General features: G+C 38.4%; 1 protein-coding gene across 50 annotated transcripts in view; it reads left to right on the plus strand.

The window, feature by feature from the left end:
• Positions 1-21,575, plus strand: part of SCMH1 (Scm polycomb group protein homolog 1) — a 214,383-nt gene that overhangs the window by 17,436 nt on the left and 175,372 nt on the right. For 14 of the 50 annotated variants that reach the window (XM_063782017.1, XM_063782038.1, XM_063782071.1 and 11 more), the window contains exon 2: positions 4,979-5,046. The exons of 27 other annotated variants lie outside the window; for them this stretch is intronic. The gene's annotated coding sequence lies outside the window, so the exon portion shown is untranslated. Of the gene's footprint in view, positions 1-4,928; positions 5,047-21,575 lie in introns of all 50 variants that reach the window. 9 more of the 50 variants (XM_063781962.1, XM_063782033.1, XM_063781946.1 and 6 more) reach the window with 1 other exon arrangement.

Raw genomic sequence — 21,575 nt, forward strand, 5'->3', positions numbered from 1 at the left:
GAATTGTGAGGGCCAAATGAAGTGGAGGGTATGAAAGTGCAGGTAAACCCCAGAAACAACAAATGCGGGTAAACCCTACAACAGAACTTGTGCTATTTACTATCAGCTCTATGACTTCACACCAGTTAAATTATTTGTACCTCAGTTTATTCACCTATAAAATGAGAATATTAATACCTGTATCATTGGGTTTGTTGTGAGAATTAAGTTATTTATAAAAAAGTGTCTAGTAGATTGACCTGAGTGTTTGATTATCAGTCAATTTACCTTTGCCTTAGCATCACACCCTTTTCTAGCCTCCACCCTGAATTAGGGTTTAATAGTAATAATTATAAGAAATGATAGTAATTGGAGATTATTTACTAAACACTAGTGTATGCTTAACTCTATGCTAGTTGCTACAGGGAAAATGGAGATACAATAATCACTAATCCCTTACATTTCATTTCAACTATTCAGTATTTAGCACTCACCATGTGTTAGATATAGGGGATAAAGAAATAAACATGAAGCAGCATTACCCTTTAAGGCTCATAATCTAGTAGAGGAATCAGACACAAATAAATTGTAATACAGTATAGCACAATAATATAAATGTATACACTTCATGGAAGAGATAATGATTTTGTCTGAGAGTATGAGGAAAGCTTCTATTCTATGCAAATTAGGTTTTAAAGGATGAGTAGACGTTTTTTAGGTAGACTGAGGAGGTGAAAGAGGGGGCGATCCAGATGGAAGGAGTCAGCATATGCAGTGTTTGGAACTGTATAAATCGTTTATTACTGCTGTGTATTAAGGTTAAGAAGAGCTGACTAAAGGTGAGGCTAGAGGGTAGGCAAGGGCTGGATCATCCGAGGATGATTTCTGTACCATCCTGAGGAGTTTAAATGTCATTCTGTGGGCAAGAGGAGTCAGTGAAGGGTTTTGAGCAGAAAACAAAGACTATCCCTTGAGTGTTGTAGGAAAACCACTTTGATAGCCTTGCAAATGACAGAGCAGGGAGCTTTATAGATTACCCAAATGTTTGCAGGTTATTATCTGATTCTCACAACAGGTCTTTGAAAGTTGGCAAGGCAGGAATTAATCCCATCTAATATATGATATATGAACCACTGAGAATTAAAGATGGCGCTGGAAATTAGCTGGCATCATATACAATCAGTACTTATTGAGCAAGGATTAAACCTAGGCCTTTTCCAAATCTAGTTTTATTTTTACGATACATTGAAAGATACAGTCCCTGCCCTAAATGAAATTTAAAACTTGTTAGGGATGATTGAGGGATAATTTTCCTTAAAAAAAAAAAAGATAAAATTACGACTCTCACACAAATATAGAATGAACAAAATTTTAACTCATTAATCCATGTGGGAAACAGAAAGATAGTACAAAGATGGCTCAGAGAGGACCCAAAGTACCACATATTTATTGTCAGGGAATGCTGAACTTAATTCACAAATGGTGACAAAACTCATCAATACCCATAGGACAGTTATCAATTGCATTACCTGGGCACAGTTTGCATTTCAGTGGACAGGAATTATTTGCATTACTATGAGTTTTCAACAAGCTGACATCTTTCTTGACAAAGCTGTGAAATAGCCTAATTAAAGAGAGACCAAGTAACACATCTCTGTACAATCAGGTAATCCTGGAAGGCTCCAGATTCCATTGATAGAATATGCAGTAATCTCTTCTGCCCATTTCAAAACCTCCCACAATTTTATCCGACAGGGATTTAGGACTAATTCTCAGAAAATTCAGATTAGGGGATAAAGAAATAAACATGAAGCAACCTCACCCCACAAGGCTCATAATCTAGTAGAGGAATCAGACAAATAAATTATAATACAAAATAGTACAATAATATAAATGTATACACTTCATGAAAGAGATGATTTCATGTGGGCTAGGATCTTCTCCAGTTTTCCCTATTACCCTATCATCAGAAATCCGGGATTCTTCATCTCAACAGAAGTATCCTTTGAAAAATGACTGCATCATATAGTCCCATTATGCAATGTCAGTTTCCATTCTCACTTTCTGTTTAGATTACCTGCCTAGGACTCTTCTTGAGTGTTTGAATTACCCCTTTCCAGAAATGAAAATCTGCCTCCAAACCCACCAACCTAGTTGTTGGTGGACCGTAATACCCAAGTGAAAAAAGGCTTTAGGGTGCCAGGTGTCTGGATTTTCTAAGCAGTACTTCTGTAGAGTTCCTTGGCATAATGCCATCTTCCCCTTAGCACTGTGATATGTCTCGGTACAGTCTCTTTTGCTGTATTATAGAAGGTGCATTCCTAGGAAGTCTCATGTTATAAAGAGTTAGTATAGTAATTGTTTCAAGGGTTTTTTTCCTATATGAAGGTAAAGGTGCTTATATAGCTGTAAGTATATAACTATAAAATCTAAAAATTTTGAGGAAATCCAGTGTTTGATTTTTGTTTAACTTTTGCAAAAGAGTATTTCTTTGCCTATCTTCACCAACATCACTTTATCACTTTTATTGTCTATTTTTATGGCAAAGCACCAAGTCACTTAAAGCAGTTGTTTCATATTTGCAGTATTTCTTTTTCTCCTTTCCTTTCTTTGTTTAATTCCTTCATGCTTTCTCTTTCTTCTTCTTCCCTTCCCTTGTTTCCTTTTCTTCTTTCCCTTCCTTCCCTTCCCTCACTTTCTCCTTGTCTTATTCCTTCTCTGTATTCCACATAAAGTATGTTAGAATTATGCAAATAATGTTTCCTAAAACCAGATATAGGTATATCTCTTTGACTTAATGCTGCCAGTTTAAGATTATTTATCTGTTCATATCATCTGTAGATGGTTCTGCTCTCTCAAGACTTATCACTGATTGCTTAATTGCTTAATGATGTCAATCTCCAGTCCTTTGTTTCCTAGCTTTTTTTTTTTTTTTTTTTTTTTTTTTTTCTGAGACGGAGTCTTGCTCTGTCACCCAGGCTGGAGTTCAGTGGTGCAGTGTTGGCTCACAGCAACCTCTGCCTCCCGGGTTTAAGCAATTCTCCTGCCTCAGCCTCCCGAATAGCTGGGACTACAGGTGCCTGCCACCACACCTGGCTAATTTTTTTTTGTATTTTTAGTAGAGATAGGGTTTCGCCATGTTGGCCAGGCTGGTCTTGAACTCCTGGCCTCAAGTGGTCCGCCCAGCTTGGCTTCCCAAAGTGCTGGGATTATAGGCATGAGCCACCGCGCCTGGGCCCTAGCCTTTTTTTTTTTGCTATGAGCGTTTAGCCATGCCCTATTGAATTTTGTGTCTGTGTGTTATAAAATATATATATAACAAAATTTATTATTTCATCCTCTTTTTTTGTTTGTTTTTGTAGAAATGGCATCTTGCTATGTTGCCTAGGCTAGTCTTGAACTCCTGGGCCAAAGTGATCTTCTCACCTCAGCCACCCAAAGTGCTGGGCCTGTTGTAACCATTTTTAAATGTACAGTTCTGTGGCATTAAGTACATTCACATTGTTATGCAACCATCACCACCATCCACTTCCAGGATGCTTTCATCTTCCCCAATTAAAACTGTACCCACTAAACAATAACTCCTCATTTTCCACTTCCTCCAGCCCCTGCAACCACTACTCTTACTTTGTATCTCTGAATTTGACTACACTAGGAACCTCATATAAGAGGAATTATATAACATTCGTCATTTTGTGACTGCATGCACTCTTGAAATTTGAAATACGGTATTGATGATGATGGTAGTAATAATAGTGATAATGGTTACCATTTATTTAGTATTGTTCTTTTGGCCAGGCATGCTATTTGTTTAATCTTTTCAATCTATGCCAATAAATGACTTTATTCATCCTCATTTGACAATTAAAAAATATGAGACTAAAGAGATTAAGTAATTAATCCAGGATAAAGAATATAATCTGTGTTCTCTCTAAGATTTCTGCTTTCCATTACACCAAAAGTTGATGGTATTAGTCCTGGTTCCAACCTGTGTCAAGATGGCATTGGAAAAGGACTGAGTATGATTCATGGTTTTCTTCTCCTCTTATACACCAGTTTACCTTGTTCAGATTTCAAAAACATAGCACAAGATATGTTCCATTAAAAAGATATGAACTTTATTTTCAGACTCCTTTAGATTATGCGCTTTTGTCAAAAACAAGGACCATGTCTTTCATTTCTATATTTCTAGCATTGGCCTAGCATGTAGAAGTCACCGTAACATGTGTTAACAAAGCTAAACAAATTGTGTGCTCTGAATCTGCCCCTCGTTTCCTATCCAGGTGAGTTGGTTTTTGAGATAGAGATAGCTATAAGCATAGTTCCTGCTTTCAAGGATCTTAGAGTCTAGTTAGAGATGAGACATTAAAAAATCACCATCATGAAAATCACTTTCTGTTTGAATTGGTTTTGCACTAAATATGTTGGCTGTAAAATGTATTTCAATCATTTATAGGGCTTAGTTCACATAACATTTTTTGGGAAAATTAACTATTATTTCATGAGTCAAGGAATTGGATGTACTTCCTCTAAACACATGTACATAAACTCTGGTAAAACTCCTTCAACTGCTGCCTGCCCACAATGCAGTTGGTGCTTGCTATAATGGGTCAGTGAGAAGTGATTAAAGCAGGCCATGGGTCCTCCGACTGGAGATTGTGTCCTTGCCTTGCGTGAGCAAATAAGTCCCAATCCCCAAATACCTGGCAAGTACCTTACCTCTTTTTTCTAATAGACTTGTCACCATTCATCAGCTCAAAATTATTATTTTTAAGAGAAATAATGAAAAGCCCAATTCTACAGATGAGAAGAAGTTTATGTTGATTAATATATAATGTATGAAGAGTGGTTATATGAAAGTCAAAGATCTGAAAGACCAAGTAACTTGTATCTTGTATAGTACTTTTTTTGTGTGTGTGTGTGAGACGGAGTCTTGCTCTGTTGCCCAGGCTGGAATGCAATGGCACAGTCTCAGCTCACTGCAACCTCTGCCTCCCAGGTTCAAGAGATTCTCCTGCCTCAGTCTCCCGAGTAGCTGGGATTACAGGCACCTGCCACCATACCCAGGTAAGTTTGTTCATATTTTTAGTAGAGACAGGGTTTCGCCGTGTTGGCCAGGCTGATCTCAAACTCCTGACCTCAAGTGATCCGCCCACCTCGGCCTCCCAAAGTGCCGGGATTACAGGCATGAGCCACCGTGCCCGACCACGTTTTTCTATTTGATAGTAAACACTGGTTACTATTGAGTATACTGAGCTACCATAGGACTTCAATTATGGTATTCTGTTTTAACCCCAACTATTCTGATGACATCTGACGTATTTCAATTCAGTTCTGACACCAACCACCCAGTGTTAGACTCTACAAGTTTATGAGAGCATGGCCCCCAACAAGACTTGCCCCATTTCAGATGCCAGTCTCAGGTCAGATCCCCAGGCCACCCATACTTCTGACCAGCTGGCTACAAATCTGAGGGGTTCCCATGATCCCTTTCAGGTTTGACAATTCACTGGAACAACTCACAGAACTTAGGAAAGTGCTGTTCTTATGATTACAGGCTTATTATAAAAGATAAATCAGGGACAGCCAGATGAAGAGACACTTAGGATGAGGCCTGGGAGAATCTCAATTGCAGAACTTCTGTGCCCTCCTTCCATGGAATTGGGGCACATCACCCTTCTAGCATGTCAGTGTGTTCACAAATTAGGAAGCAGCATTGAGCTTCAGTGTCAAGAGTTTTTATTAGGGTTTCATTATATAGACATAATTGATAACTCAATGTTCAGGCCCCCTCCCTGCCCCAGAGGTTGGGCTGGTTCAAAGCCCCAGCCCTCTAATCATATGGTTTGTTCTTCTGGTCACTGGCCCACATATTGAACCATCTGACTATCAGAAACTAAGGTGTGATCCCAGGGGCTTATGAATAACAAAGATATTTATATCACTTGGAAAATTCCAGGGGTTTTAGAAGCTCTGTGCCAGGAACCTGGGACAAAGACCAGACAAATTATATAACACATGGTACATAAGAGAAAGTTTAGTGTAGTGGTTAAGAGTGGTTTAATAGAAAGTTATTTCTTTTCCTCATGGGGTTGTGATGAGGTTTAAATGTGGTCACCAGTGTAAAGCACTTAATACCATGCCTGGTATGTACTAAGTCTTAAATAGATATTAGGTAGTATTAAGAGGTGTTTTAGTTTCCTAGGGTTGCTGTAACAAAGTACCACAAATTAGTTGGCTTAGAACAACAGAAATTTATTCTCTCAGTCTGGAGGCTAGAAGTCTAATATTAAGGTATTAACTAGGCCATGCTCCCTCAGAGACTCTGGGTAGAATCTTTTCTTGCCTTTTCCTAGCTCAGTCCTTGGTGTTCCTGGGCTTGCAGTTGTATTACTCCAGTCTCTGGCTTTGATGTCATATTGTGTTCTCCCTGTGTATCTCTGTTTTCATATGGTCTTTAACTCTTAAGGACACCATCACATTGGATCATGGCCTACCCTAATGACCTCATCTTAACTTGTTTATATCTGCAAAGACCCTATTTCCAAGTAAGGGCAATTCACAGGTACCAGGGGCACACAATTTTAGGGACACAATTTAACACAGTTCACAATTCTGGCCCCCTAAAATTTATGTTCTTCTCATGTGCAAAATATATCCACCCCATCCCAACATCTCCAAAAGTTTCAACTCCTTCCAGCATCAACTCTAAGTCCAAAATCCCATCTAAATATTATCAACTCAAAAAGTTCCTAATTTCATTTTTTATATAATCTAAATCAGATATGAGTGAGCCTCTGGGTATAGTCCTTCCTGAAACAAAATTTATTCCCATCTGCTTTGAAGCCTAGAAAACAAGTTGCTATTTGCTTCCAAGATACAATGGTAAGATAGGCATAGGAAAGACATTGCCATTATGAAAGGGAGAAAATGGAAAGAATAAGGGAGTCACTGGTCTAAAGTAAGTTCACAACCCAGCAGGGAAAACTGCATTAGATTTCAGAGCCTGAGAATAATTCTCTCTGGCTTGATTCTCTGTCCTCTGGACTGCTAGGGTGGCCCTACCACTTTAGCCTGAGAATGTCTCATTGGCCCAGACCTCTCCATCTGTGGCTTTGCCCTCAGAGCCAGTCGTCCTGCATATCATTCCATCTCTGTCCATTTCAGTTATGGCTGGTAGTACTTTTGCTGGTATGAAATTCTCAAAAACCTTGTCAGTCTCCTGTGCAATGCAGGTCCAATCCATCTAACAAGAATGTTCTCCACATATCTTTGCTACATAACTGTATCTCTATTCCTGGCTTTTGCAGAGATGATTGACTGGGTTTGTGAATCACATGCAAATGATTGTCCAGCTATACCCTTGCCCTGGCCCTGTTTCCAGAGCACACTATCTGGATAGGCAGAGAATTTTCTAAATTACCAAGTGCTGTTCCTTTTTTGCTTAATATTAATAGTTCATTCCTCAATTTATTTCTTTCCTCTCACATTTTACTGTAAGCACCAAGGAGAACCCAGGCCATACTTCCACACTTTGCTTAGAAATCTCCTCAGCTAAATGTCCAAGTTTATCACTTATAAGTTCTACTTTTCACCTAGTGGCTCAACATAATTCAGACAAGTTTTCTGCTGCTACATAACAAGGATTGCCTTTCCCCAGGTGTCCAATAACATATTGATCATTTCCTTTGAAGGCTCTACCAGAAGCATCTTTAGTGCTCATATTTCTACCAACTATCTCTTCAAGGAAATTTAGACTTTTTCTGTCAAGCATCTCAAAATTCTTTCAGCCCCTACCCGTTACCCCATTCCAAAGCCACTTATTTATTTTTAAGTATTTGTTAGAGTAGTGCACCACTCTTGGTACCAAAATCTGTATTAGTTTCCTGGCAGCTACTAGAAGACAGAAGAGACAGGGAAGGATCTTCAGAGAGAGCATGACTCTACCAACACCTTGATTTTGGACTTCTGGCCTCCACAACTATGAGAGAATAAATTTCTGTTGTTTTAAGATACTCAGTTTAGAGTACTTTGTTACAGCAGCCCTGGGAAACTGAAATAGAGATGTTTCCTGGAGGTACTATAGTCATCAGTGCAAAACAGTGAGTACAAAGTATCTTCCTCCATCCTCAGATTTTCCTGCCATTTGTCTTTCTCTCATTTAGAGCATATTTGTGTCTAGTTGTACTGTAAAGTTTACTTTTGCTATGTTAACAGCTTATGATTTGGCTTTATCTCAAGAGATCAGCCTTAAGTAGGGATGCTCTGGTGCCAAGAAGCCTTCAGCCTTCAAACCTTTGCAGGGATGGAGGCTTTACTTTTACAGACTTCTTCTGCCAGAATGCCTAGTTGTGGCTCTTGGTTTCCTCCTCATGCAAATTCTTGTAATGCCTGCCTTCATCATGGTGAAGGTAGAAGAGTCCTGGTGGTACTTCAGTTAGATAGGCAGCTGACCCGTAATTGATGAATCATATAATGAATCCTTGACTGTAACTTTTAACAGATAGCTATGTTTTTCAATTGAGTTATTTTTCAAGAACACAACTTTTGCCTACCTTAATGAGGAGTTATACTTATTTGGATTTTCTTTAGTGCCGATCACAATGTTTGCAGATCTCTTAGAAGATGCTCCATAAAAATTGTTTTGCACTGAAGAAGGCTTATCCATGGCACTGCTAGTGAGAGACTAGCTCTAGCGATAAATAAGAGATGTTAGTTGCCAGGGCTGTCATTTCAATTTGTCTTGCTTTTACTGAGCTCATTAATAAATTGCCACAGTGGTAATATGAAAGTAATGAACCTTCTGGAGACCCACCTGGGGCACAGAATGCTAACAGGGACCTTCAGGGCAACTGCCATTGTGATACACAATTCAGTGAAAGGGTTTTAGGCTTTTTTCCCCTTTGGAACATTTATATTTTGTAATATCCAAATCCTATGTTAACATTTGTGTACTTTCTGAGTATATTTAAATTCAGCTCAGCAAACATGGATCTGATGCCTGCTACTGTCAGGCAGTATATTGGATCCCAGGGTTGTAAACATGAATGAGACATCCCTTAGGGCTTCACTATCAAATAGAGAGAAAAGGTGGGTAAACAAATAATTTTAATATGGTATTTAAATGCCATAAGTATGGGTCAGATATAAATGTAGCATACAAGAGGAAATGATTATCTAGAGAAAGGAGCTAGGAAAGCTGAGAAAGGGGATTCATTGATTTCTGAGTTAAAATTTGAAGGATGGGTTATAGGTTGATGAGTTGGGTGCATAGTAGGAAAAGGGGCCTCATTGCAGATAAGAGGAGGGACTGCAAATCATTTGGAAAAACTTAGGGAAAGAAGGTAAAGAGAAGATTGTCAGCCCTAGATCCTGAAAAATAAAATAATGTAAAGAGAAGAAGTAGATGAGGATGGAGACATAATAAGGGGCCAAATCTTAAAGGATTTAGGTTTTGAAGTGTTATGTATACTGTGCCAAGGGTTCTGGTGGATTTTATCTTGTAGGGTACATGGATCCATTGAAAGATTTTAAGCAGAGAAGCCACATGATCAAATTTTTATTTCAGAAGAATTATTCTGGTTGTCTTTTATAGGATGGAATGGAAGTGGAGAGAGACCAATTAGAAAACTATTTACTAATTCTCTGTAAGGAACAGCATAGTAGACTGCAAAAAGCATGACTTAGGTTGTTTCAAATCCCAATTCAGCCACCTACTAACTTTAACACTTAACTGTCTCTGAAGCCTCTTCATTAATGAAATGGAAATAATAGTAATCTCTCACTGGATATTATGAAAAATCACAAAAAATAACATACACATGGAGTTGTTCCAAAGTGCTGAGTATAAATGCTAGCTGTTATATTTCAAATTCTGTTTTTCTTGAGTTTTAGGTAACTTATAACTATGTTTAGCATTTTGAAGAAGCGCTTTCATTTTCCTTCTACCATTCTGTTGCAATGAAGCAGAAGTTGAGACATTTTCAAACACTTTATATTTACATTAAGATCCATATTTCAGGATTTCCCAAACACTCAAAAAATAATATAACTAAAGCTTTTTCCTTTGGACACCCTGTCAGACCCTCAATTGGAGAATCAGGGTTAGTGTCTTTTTTTTTGAGTCAGGGTATAATGGGAAAAGACTGGAGCCCTGTTTCAACAAATGAGCTATTTAGCTGAGAAATAGCATCAGAATATGTTCTGCCTCCATCCTGCAACTATTTAATAAGAATAATGTGAACAGTTGTCCTAGCCATCTTGCATATTTATTGTGAGGATCACATTCTTTCCTTAAGTAAATGTTTATTAAATAACTACTATTCAAGGCCCTGTTTCAAAGAATGTAGAAATGAATCAGATCTAGATCCTAATTTCAAGTGAATTACTTGAAATGTAAAAGGTGTATACAAATAACTAATTCAAGTAAGACAAAATATGAGTCAGATAATGTTGAAAATTATAAAGGACTTTGACACTTAAGTTATTTATATTTTGTATAATTATTGTATATTGTTATATTTTGCAAAGTATATTTCACATTGCTCTCATTATTTAAAGCGCCACCCCAAGTAAAGCAGAGATAGAGTCACTTTCTTGGATATCTGTAGAAAATAAATGATAAATGTTTTTAGATTTCAGATCAATTTAAAAACCTGTACACAGATTTTTATCTCAGGCTTAATGTTCACTGATACTCAAGTAACTTGGTTAAGTTAGTCTCTGAGCCTCAGGTGTGTGCATGTATGTGTGCATGCATGTGCACATGTGTGTGTAATTGAGATAGTACCATCTAGCTCTTACATTTATTGTGATGAGATGGTCTTTATATGTAAAACAGTGCTAACAATACATGTTGGGTTTTTCTGTAGTCTCTTTGCTGTCACCTGCTTACCTTTTCACTATTGCCCAGTATTGAGCTTTGAGACAGCAGCTTCACTGAAATAATTTAAAGGTTTTTTTAAAAAAAAATGTAAGCAATTATAGGGGAGGAAAATGTCTTTTCCTCACCTGTCCTAGGTTCATGGCTAAAGTCCTTATAGCAAAAGACATATTAACAAGAGAAAAGCATAATCAGTGTTTTCTTAAGTTTTATGTGACACACAGGGCTTCATAAAGAAATGAAAACCTGAAGAAACAGTTAAACTCGTATATTTTTATGCTAGATGTGATAATGAAGTAGATAATTGGGGAGCAATAGAATTGGACAAAGCGGGTATGATCTAATGGTAATAAATGGGGGGTAATTTAGACTTGTTTGTTCAGATTCTTCTTGGTCTCTCTGTGTCTTTGGCTCCTTTCCTCTAGGAACCTGTCACATGAGGGTCTTATGACTTGCTTCTGGAAGAGTTCAGAAAACCCATAAAACCTGGGAAGGTTTTATGTCCTGCTACAGAGGAGGAGATGGAGGAAGGTGAAGGTTACCTTCCTGCTTCTGTTGTTTTCCCACATTCCTTCAGCTTAAAATATTTGGGGATTACCATGTCCTGAAGCCCATCACAAACATACAACAAAAGTGAAAGGGTTTATAATGAAAAACATTATAGCCACAAGCTAAATTTTACCGATACTTGTAAATATCACATATCTATGTGTCTTCCCTTTACCCACCAGCTGTATTCAAATTTTTCTATTGATTCTTTGGGACTTTTCTGTAAAAGGTTTGTAACTAATTTGGAGGCTGGGAATGCAAATATGTTTCAAATATTTGTAATTAAATTGTACTTTAACAACTTACATTGCTTTTTACCTCTGATGAATTTTATTTACCAAGTTATTTATTATTTGGATCTATCTGTACTATTTGTGTTCCTACACTCTTATTTGTAGCATGAATTCATTTACTGGCATACAGATCATCCATTGCATTTTCCAGAGAATACCTTTAGTTAATCTTTTTTAATGTCAAATTTATAGTAGGTTCTTTATATTAGTCCTTGTCTTTTTCTCCTGTTAAAATATGTATCTTTTTTTTTCCTCCAGACAGAGTCTCACTTTGTTGCCCAAGCTGGAATAAAGTATATATTTTTAAAAATTAATAAAAAAAAATGATGCTGCATATTTTGTGCCTAGTGGCAAACACTGCAGCTAAAAAGCTCTGTGTGTACAGAGTGGGTTGCCAGCATGGTCTTAAAATCTCACGTATCTCAATATTTTCTATCATGACCGTTTCTTGTTTCTGAGCTTGGGGTGGTTGGTTTGTTTTTCAGGAAAACTGGACTATTTAGTATGGCTAAGGATTAAATACAGTCTTTTGCCTATGTTTGGTTAGAGCCTCTCAGCTTTGATTGATGTTCTCCATTATATGTTACAGAAATTTTTGTTTCTGGTTCTTTGATGGCACTCTTTCCTATTTTCTGGTACTGTAAAGTATGTACATATATTTGTAAAATCTTTTGTCATCACAATGCATATCTTTTAAATGAGTTTTAATTAGATAGAACATGTCTTTTTATTACATGGATTTCCTTAAGCTGTAAGAACTGTATTCAAAAAAATCTTTGAAAAGCTAAATTTTTTATTCTTATTTTTCTGAGTCTGCTTCCTAGGGAATGAAAAGCTAAAATTATATTCATGATTGTGTCTCCCAACTCCTTCTATCCACTCATTACCTTTATGTAATGATCCTGTTGAATTTGAGAGTGACTTACAAATACTAAAGTGCCCGACTTGTTTTGTTTCATATTTATTTATTTATACTTTAAGTTCTAGGGTACATGTGCACAACAAGCAGGTTTGTTACATAGGTATACATGTGCCATGTTGGTTTGCTGCACCCATCAACTCATTTACATTAGGTATTTCTCCTAATGCTATCCCTCCCCCAGCTCCCTACCCCGCAACAGGCCCTGGTGTGTCATGTTCCCCGCCCTGTATCCAAGTGTTCTCATTGTTCAGTTCCCACCTATGAGTGAGAACATGTGGTGTTTGGTTTTCTGTCCTTGTGATAGTTTGCTAAGAATTATGGTTTCCAGCTTCATTCATGTCCCTGCAAAGGACACGAACTCACCCTTTTTTATGGCTGCATTGTATTCCATGGTGTATATGGGCCACATTTTCTTAATCCAGTCTGTCATTAATGGACATTTGGGTTGGTTACAAGTCTTTGCTATTGTGAATAGTGCCACAGTAAACATATGTGTGCATGTGTCTTTATAGTAGCATGATTTATAATCCTTTGGGTATATACCCAGTAATGGGATCACTGGGTCAAATGGTATTTCTACTTCTAGATCCCTGAGGAATCACCACACTGTCTTCCACAGTGGTAGAACTAATTTACACTCCCACCAACAGTGTAAAGGTGTTCCTATATCTCCACATCCTCTTCAGCATCTGTTGTTTCCTGTCTTTTTAATCGCCATTCTAACTGGCGTGAGATGGTATCTCATTGTGGTTTTGATTTGCATTTCTGTGATGACCAGTGATGATGAGCATTTTTTCATGTATCTGTTGGCTGCATAAATGTCTTCTTTTGAGAAGTGTCTGTATTTATATACTTTGCCCACTTTTTGATGGGGTTGTTTGTTTTTTTCTTGTAAATTTGTTTAAGTTCTTCATAGATTCTGTATATTAGCCCTTTGTCAGATGGATGGATTGCAGAAATTTTCTCCCATTCTGTAGATTGCTTGTTCACTCTGATGATAGTTTCTTTTGCTGTGCAGAAGCTCTTTAGTTTAATTAGGTCCCATTTGTCTATTTTGGCTTTTGTTTCCATTGCTTTTGGTGTTTTAGTCATGAAGTCTTTGGCCAGGCACAGTAGCTCATGCCTGTAATCCCTGCACTTTGGGAGGCCGAGGCAGGTGGATCACGAGGTCAGGAGATTGAGACCATCCTGGCCAACATGGTGAAAGCTTGTCTCTATGAAAAATACAAAAATTAGCTGGGCGTGGTGGTGTGTGCCTGTAATCCCAACTACTGGGGAGGCTGAGGCAGGAGAATCGCTTGAGCCAGGGAGGCGGAGGTTGCAGTGAGTCGAGATCGTGCCATTGCACTCCAGCCTGAGTGACAGAGCAAGACTCCATCTTAAAAAAAAAAAAAAGTCATGAAGTCTTTGCCCATGCCTATATCCTGAATGGTATTGCCTAGGTTTTCTTCTAGGGTTTTTATGGTTTTAGGTCTAACATTTAAGTCTTTAATTCATCTTGAATTAATTTTTGCATAAGGTGTAAGGAAGGGATCCAGTTTCAGCTTTCTGCATATGGCTAGCCAGTTTCCCCAGCACCATTTATTAAATAGGGAATCCTTCCCCTATTTCTTGTTTTTGTCAGGTTTGCAAAAGATCAGATGGTTGTAGATGTGTGGTTTTATTTCTGAGGCCTCTGTTCTGTTCCATTGGTCTATACATCTGTTTTGGTACCAGTACCATGCTGTTTTGGTTACTGTAGTCTTGTAATGTAGTTTGAAGTCAGGTAGTGTGATGCCTCCAGCTTTGTTCTTTTTGCTTAGGATTGTCTTGTCTATGTGGGCTCTTTTTTGGTTCCATACGAACTTTAAAGTAGTTTTTTTCCAATTTTGCAAAGAAAGTCATTGGTAGCTTGATGGGGATGGCGTTGAATCTGTAAAGTACCTTGGGCGGTGTGGCCATTTTCACGATATTGATTCTTCCTATCCATGAGCATGGAATGTTCTTCCATTTGTTTGTGTCCTCTTTTATTTCATTGAGCAGTGGTTTGTAGTTCTCCTTGAAGAGGTCCTTCACATCCCTTGTAAGTTGGATTCCTAGGTATTTTATTCTCTTTGTAGCAATTGTGAATGGGAGTTCACTCATGATTTGGGTCTCTGTCTGTTATTGATATATAGAAATGCTTGTGATTTTTGCACATTGATTTTGTATCCTGAGACTTTGCTGAAGTTGCTTATCAACTTAAGGAGACTTTGGGCTGAGACGATGGGGTTTTCTAAATATACAATCATGTCATCTGCAAACAGGGACAATTTGACTTCCTCTTTTCCTAATTGAATACCCTTTATTTCTTTCTCTTGCCTGATTACCCTGGCCAGAACTTCCAACACTATGTTGAATAGGAGTGGTGAGAGAGGGCATGCTTGTGCCAGTTTTCAAAGGGAATGCTTCCAGTTTTTGCCCATTCAGTATGATATTGGCTGTGGGTTTGTCATAAATAGCTCTTATTATTTTGAGATATGTCCCATCAATACCTAATTTATTGAGAGTTTTTAGCACGAAGTGCTGTTGAATTTTGTCAAAGGCCTTTTCTGCATCTATTGAGATAATCGTGGTTTTTGTCGATGGTTCTGTTTATGCGATGAATTACGTTTATTGATTTGCATGTGTTGAACCAGCCTTGCATCCCAGGGATGAAGCCGACTTGATTGTGGTGGATAAGCTTTTCGATGTGCTGCTGAGTTCGGTTTGCCAGTATTTTATTGATGGTTTTTGCATCGATGTTCATCAGGGATATTGGTCTAAAATTTTCTTTTTTTGTTGTGTCTCTGCCAGGCTTTGGTATCAGGATGATGCTGGCCTCATAAAATGAGTTAGGGAGGATTCCCTCTTTTTTTATTGCTTGGAATAGTTTCAGAAGGAGTGGTACCAGCTCCTCTTTGTACCTCTGGTAGAGTTCAACTGTGAATCCATCTGGTCCTGGACTTTTTTTGGTTGGTAGGCTATTAATTATTGCCTCAATTTCAGAGGCTGTTATTGGTCTATTCAGAGATTCAACTTCTTCCTGGTTTAGTCTTGGGAGGGTGTATGTGTCCAGGAATTTATCAATTTCTTCTAGATTTTCTAGTTTATTTGCATAGAGGCATTTTGGTAGTTTGTATTTCTGTGGGATTGGTGGTGATATCCCCTTTATCATTTTTTATTGCATCTATTTGATTCTTCTCTCTTTTCTTCTTTACTAGTCTTGCTAGTGGTCTAACAATTTTGTTGATCTTTTCAAAAAACCAGTTCCTGGATTTATTGATTTTTTTGAAGGGTTTTTTATGTTTCTCTCTCCTTCAGTTCTGCTCTGATCTTATTTATTTCTTGCCTTCTGCTAGCTTTTGAATGTGTTTGCTCTTGCTTCTCTAGTTCTTTTAATTGTGATGTTAGTATGTTGATTTTAGATCATTCCTGCTTTCTCTTGTGGGTATTTGGTGCTATAAATTTCCCTCAACACACTGCTTTAAATGTGTCCCTGAGATTCTGGTACGTTGTTTCTTTGTTCTCATTGGTTTCAAAGAACATCTTTATTTCTGCCTTCATTTCATTATTTACCCAGTAGTCATTCAGGAGCAGGTTGTTCAGTTTCCATGTAGTTGTGTGGTTTTGAGTGAGTTTCTTAATACTGAGTTCTAATTTGATTACACTGTGGTCTGAGAGACAGTTTGTTGTGATTTCTGTTCTTTTACATTTGCTGAGGAGTGCTTTACTTCCAAATATGTGGTCACTTTTATAATAAGTGTAATGTGGTGCTGAGAAGAATGTATATTCTGTTGATTTGGAGTGGAGAGTTCTGTAGATGTCTATTAGGTCTGCTTGGTGCAGAGCTGATTTCAAGTCCTGGATATCCTTGTTAACCTGTCTTGTTGATCTGTCTAATATTGACAATGGGGTATTAAAGTCTCCCATTATTATTGTATGGGAGTCTAAGTCTCTTTGCAGGTCTCTAAGGACTTGCTTTATGAATCTGGGTGCTCCTGTATTGGATACATATATATTTAGGATAGTTAGCTCTTCCTGTTGAATTGATCGCTTTACCATTATGTAATGGCCTTCTTTGTCTCTTTTGATCTTTGCTGGTTTAAAATCTGTTTTATCAGAGACTAGGATTGCAACCCCTGCTTTTTTTTCGCTTTCCATTTGCTTGGTAGATCTTCCTCCATCCCTTTATTTTGAGCCCATGTGTGTCTCTGCACGTGAGATGGGTCTCCTGAATACAGCACACTGATGGGTCTTGACTCTTTATCCAATTTGCCAGTCTGTGTCTTTTAATTGGGGCATTTAGCCCATTTACATTTAAGGTTAATACTGTTATGTGTGAATTTGATCCTGTCATTATGATGATAGCTGGTTATTTGCCCATTAATTGATGCAGTTTCTTCATAACATCGATGGTCTTTACAATTTGGCATGTTTTTGCAGTAGCTGGTACTGATTGTTTCTTTCAATGTTTAGTGCTTTCTTCAGGAACTCTTGTAAGGCAGGCCTGGTGGTGACAAAATCTCTCAGCATTTGCTTGTCTGTAAAGGATTTTATTTCTCCTTCACTTATGAAGCTTAGTTTGGCTGGATATGAAATTCTGCGTTGAAAATTCTTTTCTTTAAGAATGTTGAATATTGGCCCCCACTCTCTTCTGGCGTATAGGGTTTTTGCTGAGAGAGGCACTGTGTCTGATGGGCTTCCTTTTGTGGGTAACCCGACCTTTCTCTCTGGCTACCCTTAACATTTTTTCCTTGATTTCACCCTTGGTGAATTTGACAATTATGTGTCTTGGGGTTGCTCTTCTCAAGGAGTATCTTTGTGGTGTTCTCTGTATTTCCTGAATTTGAATGTTGGCCTGCCTTGCTAGGTTGGAGAAGTTCTCCTGGATAATATCCTGAAGAGTGTTTTCCAACTTGGTTCCATTCTCCCTGTAACTTTCAGGTACACCAGTCAAATGCAGATTCTTTTCACATAGTCCCATATTTATTGTAGGTTTTGTTCATTTCTTTTTACTCTTTTTTCTCTAATCTTGTCTTTTTGCTTTATTTCATTAATTTGATCTTTAATCACTGATATCCTTTCTTCCACTTGGTCAAATCGGCTATTGAAGCTTGTGCATGTGTCATGAAGTTCTCGTGCCATGGTTTTCAGCTCCATCAGGTCGTTTAAGGTCTTCTCTACACTGTTTATTCTAGTTAGCCATTCATCTAATCTTTTTTCAAGGTTTTTAGCTTCCTTGCGATGGGTTCGAGCATCCTCCTTTAGCTCAGAAAAGTTTGTTATTAACTGACCTTCTGAAGCCTTCTTCTGTCAACTTGTCAAAGTCATTCTCCATCCAGCTTTGTTCTGTTGCTGGTGAGGAGCTGTGATCCTTTGGAGGAGAAGAGGCGCTCTGGTTTTTAGAATTTTCAGCTTTTCTGCTCTGGTTTCTCACCATCTTTGTGGTTTTATCTAACTTTGGTCTTTGATGTTGGTGACCTACAGATGGGATTTTGGTATGGATGTCCTTTTTGTTGATGTTGATGCTATTCCTTTCTGTTTGTTAGTTTTCCTTCTAACAGGTCCCTCAGCTGCAGGTCTGTTGGAGTTTGCTGGAGGTCCACTCCAGACCTTGTTTGCTTGGGTATCACCAGCGGAGGCTGCAGAACAGCTAATATTGCAGAACAGCAAATATTTCTGCCTGATCCTTTCTCTGGAAGCTTTGTCCTAGAGGGGCACCTGCCTGTATGAGGTGTCAGTTGGCCCCTACTGGGAGGTACCTCCCAGTGTTGGGAGAACCACTCCTCTCTTCAAGCTATCAGACAGGGATGTTTAAATCTGCAGAAGTTGTCTGCTGCCTTTTGTTCAGCTATGCCCTGCCCACAGAGGTGAAGTCTATGGAGGCAGTAGGCCTTGTTGAGCTGTAGTGGGCTCTGCCCAGTTCGAGCTTCCTGGCCACTTTGTTTACCTACTCAAGCCTCAGCAATGGCAGATGCCCCTCCCCCCTGCGAGGATGCAGTGGGAAATCAGGGGCCTCACAGCCTTCAGAGCTGAGAGCCCCGAATTGATTGAGGTCAGTCTCAGACTGCTGCGCTAGCAGTGAGCAAGGCTCCATGGGCATGGGACCCGCCGAGCCAGGCACAGGAGAGAATCTCCTGGTCTGCCAGTTGCTAAGACCATGGGAAAAGCACAGTATTGGGCAGAGGTGTACTGATTTTCCAGGTGCAGCCTGTCACGGCTTCCCTTGGCTAGGAAAGGGAAATCCCCCAACCCTTGTGCTTCACAGGTGAAGTGATGCCCCGTCATGCTTCAGCTTGCCCTCCGTGGGCTGTATCCACTGTCCAACCAGTCCCAATGAGATGAACCAGGTACCTCAGTTGGAAATGCAGAAATCACCCGTATTCTGCATTGATCACGCTGGGAGCTGCAGACTGGAGCTGTTCCTATTCAGCCATCTTGCAGTTCAGTCATTTTTGTTTCATTTTAAGAGATTTTCCTTAACTGTTTTTCTCTCAGAAATCAATTTGTGGGTTGTAATTATAAGCCATCCAAGTATAATGTATTTTCAATTCAGTAAGTAGCCACTATTCTGGTCATATAATTTTTTAGTTTTGTGCCTTTTTTCCTTACTATTAAATTAGCATATACCCATTTCATTAATAAATACCTATTGAGTATCTCCTCTTACACCAGGCACTATTCCAGGTGCTGGAATATAATGCTGAATGAATAACATAAACACCCCAGTGAGAGAGACAAATAAATAGATATGGAAAATATTAAATGGTGCTAACTGCTATGTGGAGAATTAAGAGTGGTATGATAGAAAGGGTCTAGGTGACTACTTTAGTTTGAGTGATCAGGGAAGGATTCTCTGAGGAGGTGACATTTAAGCTAAGACCTGAATGATGAAAAGCCAGACATGTGAATACTGAGGTGGAACATTCCAGGGAGTGTAAAGGCCCCAAGGTCATAAGGAACTTGGCCTCCAACAGGAGCTGAGAAGACCAGTATAGCCGGAGCAAAGCAAAAGGTGAGAGCCATAGGAGATGAAGTAGAAGAGGTAAGTAGGGGTCAGATCATGCAGGACTATGTGGGCCAGGATAAGGTGCTTGGATTTGATTTGAAGTGCTATGGGGAGGCTTTGGGAGATTTTAAGCTGGAGAGTGATATGATCTAACTTACCTTAACATATAGTCAGGACAGGATCATATAGGGAAGAAAATAGGTCAATACTGAGAACCTGTAATTCAAACACAGGAAAAAGATTGCATTTGCTGCTAAGGCATACTAAATAGCCCAGTTTTCCTTGAAAAATCCTAAGCCTAAGAGACAAGAAATTTGGCCAAATTCCATTGTTTTGATTCCCAGCTCCACCATGTACCAACTGTGTAACCTTGGGCAAATTATAAGACATCTCTCTGCACTGGTTTCTCATCATTAAAATGAAGATAATAATAGTGCCTGCAGATAATAATAGTGCCTGCCTTATAGACTAGTGAAAATTGAACAACATTGCTGAGACCAGCTCGGTCGGGGAGACCCTAACCCAGCGGCGCTAGAGGAATTAAAGACACACAGAAATATAGAGGTGTGAAGTGGGAAATCAGGGGTCTCACAGCCTTCAGAGCTGAGAGCCCCGAACAGAGATTTACCCACGTATTTATTAACAGCAAGCCAGTCATTAGCATTGTTTCTATAGATATTCAATTAACTAAAAGTATCCCTTATGGGAAACGAAGGGATGGGCCAAAATAAAGGAATAGGTTGGGCTAGTTAACTGCAGCAGGAGCATGTCCTTAAGGCACAGATCGCTCATGCTATTGTTTGTGGCTTAAGAATGCCTTTAAGTGGTTTTCTGCCCTGGGTGGGCCAGGTGTTCCTTGCCTTCATTCCAGTAAACCCACAACCTTCCTGCGTGGGCGTTATGGCCATCATGAACAAGTCACAGTGCTGCAGAGATTTTGTTTATGGCCAGTTTTGGGACCAGTTTATGACCAGATTTTGGGGGGCTTGTTCCCAACACAACATAATACATGGAATGTGCTTAGAGCAGTGCTTGGCACATAATAAGTACTTAATAGATGTTTAATTTTATATTTCCTTTAGAACTGTGTTTTTGATAGCCAGGTGGTTAATATGACTGGATGTAATGAATTTTTTATTTTATTTAATTTTAAGTAAATTTAAAATTAAAAACGGATCTCAATTCAGGTATTAGAAAAATTTTAAGTATGTTTGAAACAATTTGGATATGTGAATTTTCTATGTGAATTTTCTTTTTCAAGTGTAAATTTACAAAATTGAAATATGGATCAAGTATTTGTGATGAAAATTTAGCATCTGAATTGAGGTAAGCTATAAGTGTAAATGTATACCAGATTTTAAAGACACTACACAAATAATGTATTTTCATTAATGATTTTTATGATTACTTGCCAAAATAATATTTTGATATACTGGGTTAAATAAAATGCATTATTAAAATCATTTTTCACTTGTTTCTTTTTTTAAAACTTTTAAAAATATGACTACTAGAAAAATGTAAAAGCCACCTATGTAATTTTATATTTTTCTAGTAATCATATTTTTAAAAGTTAAAAGAAACAAGTGAAAATAATTTTAATAATGCATTTTATTTAATAAATACTGAACATTATGCTTATATTTCTGTTGGATAGCACTGTTCTAGACCCTGGGTCAGGGGAAGGGTAGTAGGAGAGGCATATAGACTAGGAGAGGTGCTTTTTCTAATTACACAAATACCTCTAGAGATTCTGAAACACCTTCATTCAGTGGAGCCTCCCTCCCCATCATATTACTCCTACCTCCTATTCCCTTGCTGAAAATCAGTGCTCTTAGTGAGTCTGCCCTCACTGATAAGAGTTTGTATTCTTCAGGAGTGTCTGGGTGCAAAAAGTTATGAATTGCACTAAGTTTAACAAGGTTAGACACCCATTAATGATTT

The sequence above is a fragment of the Pan troglodytes genome, chromosome 1 (genome assembly GCF_028858775.2).
Source record: "Pan troglodytes isolate AG18354 chromosome 1, NHGRI_mPanTro3-v2.0_pri, whole genome shotgun sequence".
Taxonomy (NCBI): Eukaryota; Metazoa; Chordata; class Mammalia; order Primates; family Hominidae; genus Pan; species Pan troglodytes.